Source organism: Schistocerca nitens, chromosome 2 (genome assembly GCF_023898315.1).
Source record: "Schistocerca nitens isolate TAMUIC-IGC-003100 chromosome 2, iqSchNite1.1, whole genome shotgun sequence".
Lineage (NCBI taxonomy): Eukaryota > Metazoa > Arthropoda > Insecta > Orthoptera > Acrididae > Schistocerca > Schistocerca nitens.
Window position 1 is genome coordinate 1,080,250,777 of NC_064615.1, and position 4,362 is coordinate 1,080,255,138.

The following is a 4,362-nucleotide window of genomic DNA, read 5'->3' on the forward strand; positions in this document are numbered from 1 at the left end:
AAGCAGCTAAAGGTTAAAGACGGAAAGGGAAACTCTACACAGAGGTAAGTGACGGTGTCAGATCCCTCGCTGCCCTACAAACAGCATACCGGAGTCGCGCCGCGTCGAGCAGACGCACGCGGCAATGAATCGGGTCTCCACTCCATCAGGCACCGCAACCAAGGCAAGAAACGCTGCCTAATAGCGAACAGCGCAGAGAAGGAATCGCCTAAGCAAGACAGGTCCAAATCAGCAATATAGGCACAATAGCCCTTCACCAAAGTATGCGCAAGATAAATAGACACCTAAGTCCCTTCAGTTAGGTGCAGTTAAATGACAAATCTTCAAAACAAACTGAATCAGCTTACCGCCCATTACGTTAGAATTTGAGTATCCATCAAATTATGTATTAAAGAAATTCATTCAGTAAAAGCTCTAAAAGTGACAAACCAAATTTAATACACTTTGCAACACCGATTAATTAAAGTGAAAATAATTACAATTACTTACCGTGCGGGATAGTGTGAAAGTTCGAGTAGCAGCGCCAAAATTTTTGGGTGTTGACGCCCGAACGGAAGGCTCGAGATGGTTGCATTCACATAAGAAAAGCCAAGCAAGACCTTACGTCAGAATCAGACGAGGCAATGGCGAACAAGTAACCAAGTTCTCCTTAGTAACAACCTCAATAAACACCTTGAGGACCTGGCCAGGCCGCGCATCTAAATCAAAACTGAAACCAGTACATATTAAAACACGATCATGCATTAAATGAATAAGCAGGATTAAGCACAAATTAGTAAAAAAAAATCGTATGATACGAGTACCCCGGAAGGGGAGAACTTTAAACGGTGACTTGCCTTGAAAGCTTTAGCTCAGTACAATAACCTTAAACAGACTATGAGGCCACTATGAAGGTCACTGAGCACGGAATTGTTTGGTTAGAGTGACAAAGACTTTAATAGGGTAACAATTACAAATGGAAAACTTTACGGCTGTATTGAAACAAATGCACTGACAGTAACATTAATATAATGCCGGAGAGCAATACGAGGCAAGAGGACGGCAAGGCAACTCGCGGCGTCAGCAATCACGCCATTGACCGTCTCGCCAAATGAAAGAGGGAACTGCAGACTCTCGCAGCAGGTGCTTGGCGTTCAGGTTAATGCAGCTAAACCGCCAGGAATGCGGTTCGCTGAGCCACTTAGCCCACGAATGGAATGCACCAGCAAAACACCGAGCTTTCTAGGTTCCCCGTAGATCAACCATCCACCGTGACGGTTCCCGCGTACTAGAAGGCAACACACTGTTTCCACGCTGGCGCCCCCTCCTGCCTCAACGGCCATCTCTTCCTCTCTGCCTCTCCCCACAGAGACCGATCTTGCACTCGATGCAGAGAACACTGCAAAATTCGCAACGACGTGCGCGCCATCTCGGCGCGTCAGAACGGTCGAGATATCGATACGAGCCAACATGCTCAGCTTGTCTGCTGTTACTATGGCAGTTATTTATTTGACTTCCATGTGCGTCTTGCATGACGCTCTGGTTTGACATTACATGTGATCTGTCAAGTTTTGTGTTCGTTGATTTTATTGGTTTTATGTAAGTTTTTTATACTTTTTCTGGTTACATTGGACTGGATCAACAATGTTTTTTTTTTTTTTATGAGATGTTCAAGTCTCCTACAAGTGCCGTTACCATCAGTTGCTTGTTAATATTTCTACGCTTTGAACTTTACCTCAGTTTCTATTTTGCTCGGGTGGAGCGTTCCTCATACCTTTTCTACTTTAGTGCGGCTTGCAGTCGTATTACTCAGTCCCCGTTCCGTTGGTAGCCGGGACACATCGCCACTTTCTACGACTAACTTGTATGTGGCTGACGTTGCGGTCGCGTCGGTTTTCGGACGTTTATTTGCTTAGTTACGGGTACTTGAATAGTGTTGCGTTTGTTACACTAATGCCAATTTACCTGCTGCCTATCGATGACAGCGCTGTGCAAACTTCACATCGGTTGGCCATTCGTAATCGTAGCTGTTTATGGCTCAGATTTAGACTTACTTTGTAACTCTTGACCTTTCGTATTGCCTCTAATTCGGCTTTATTTGGGTTTATTTAGTCTCCAGGTCCTCACCGGCGCTTGCAACATATGGTTGACTTACGTCAGGCGCATTTGAATGGTTGTTTTAGCGTGCTCGCTTTTCTGTACTCCCTCTAACGACTCATGTACGGTCGATGTGCTGCCTTTTAACTTATCTTGGACATCACTGAGTTTAGGTATGTCCATTTGTTGCCTATATGTTTTCTATCTTACTTGTTTTTGTACTGCTAGTAGGCTTTCATCGATTTTACTGTTCAGATATTTGATTTAATTTTTAATTTACAGCTGACCTGAAAACAGAGCTCGACTCCAAACCAGGTTCTGTAAGAATTCAGTGATGTGATGATGATGATGATGATATTTCGTTTGTGGGGCGCTCAACTGCGCGGATATCAGCGCCCGTACAGATTCCCAATCTTTTACTCAGTCCAGTCTCGCCACTTTCATGAATGATGATGACGACAACATAAACACCCAGTCATCTCGAGGCAGGTGAAAATCCCTGACCCCGCTAGGAATCGAACCCGGGACCCCGTGCTCGGGAAGCGAGAACGCGACCGCGAGACCTCGAGCAGTGATAAAAATCATGTAGAGCTATAGCCAAAGTTTCAGTTTTGAACAATTTAAATAACTATTGTGGATGTTCCACTGACAGAAATTTTACTGCTATAATGTATTGCAGCAACAGTGAATGCAGTGACTCCAGATATGGCATGAGTCCTGCGTACGGTGGAGGCCTTGTGCATACTGAAAGCGTCGACTGCACTCTTACCAACGTAGCGCCGCGGAACGGCATCAAGAAGGTGCTGACCCGCACGCCAATGGAAAGAATGGGAGCGCCACACCTCCAGGAAGACAATAATTTAGCGCCCCCTGTCAAAGCTGATTTAACCAGCCGCCCGTCGCTGGTCGGCCCACTTCGGTCGCAGACTTGGAAAGCATCAGTACTGGGTAATAGTGGTTGGTTGGTTGGTTTTTGGGGAAGGAGACCAGACAGCGTGGTCATCGGTCTCATCGGATTAGGGAAGGATGGGGAAGGAAGTCGGCCGTGCCCTTTCAGAGGAACCATCCCGGCATTTGCCTGGAGTGATTTAGGGAAATCTGGGTAATAGGAAGACGATAACCGGCGTTCTACGAGTAATAATAGTGGATAAATGTAATTACACATAAGAGTCACAGAAAGCAAATCAAGTTACTTCATAATGAGAAGTTGTGTGGTTTTTTTTTATGTGTCGGCAGCTGGGCCAACACCTTGTAGATAGAGGTGGCTTAAAAGGCACGCGAGACTAACGCAGACGGGCGTGAAGTACTGGAACAGGATACGTAATTAATGCTATGAAGAAAAGAACGGAGCTTCTCATATACTTATCTTTAATTTCTTCTTGTACATCTCTATGGTGAACACAAGTGAGACTCTAATTACAATCACTGTAAGGCTAATGGCGCCTTGCTAGTTCGTAGCCATTAACTTAGCTGAAGGCTATTCTGTCTCTCGGCTAATGAGAGAGAAAGGCTTCGTACGTCTAGTCGCTAGCTCTGTCGTCCGTACAACTGGAGCTGAGTTCGAGTCAGTCTCTCGAGACCTGCCTTGTGGTGGCGCTAGGTTTGCGATCACACAGTGGCGACACGCGGGTCCGACATGTACTACAGGACCGCGGCCGATTTAAGCTACCACCTAGGACGTGTGGTGTCTGGCTGTGACACCACATTTTTTTTTTGCTTTTTAGAAATAAAGAGTTCTATTAATTTGAAAGTGTTATGTACAGGTCATTTTGGATTCCTGCCACCGGCTATCGCAACTTCTCTCCTTCCTTGTTTGTGTCGGTGCTGACTTACCCAGCAGCAGATGCAACAGGCCATATTAAACACTTACGGAAGATGAATGAAGTCTTTGATTGTAAACGTAACTGTAAAGAGTACCCCAAGGTTGTAAGAGCATGGATGTTGATAGGTGATAATTACTGAAATTAAGGAAAAAGTGGAAGGGAGAATCCATCAATATGACTTTTTTCACAGAACCAGTTTATTTAACAATATGTAAACTGTGTTTTACAGATAATCGAAGCATTTGGACATAAAATTTTCTTTAACAAAATGAACAAAATTTGCAAATTATTTTGACCTTAAACCTTAACTTCAATAAGCTTTTAATCTTTTCAAAAGAAATCTGAAGTGTTGTTTTACAAAACAGCAATATGACAATGATTACAAGATGGCCGGACCTTCAGCCCGCCCGTTATCGAGTGAAACATCGGTGTTTACTACCGCGCTGGACAAATTCTGTCTTAT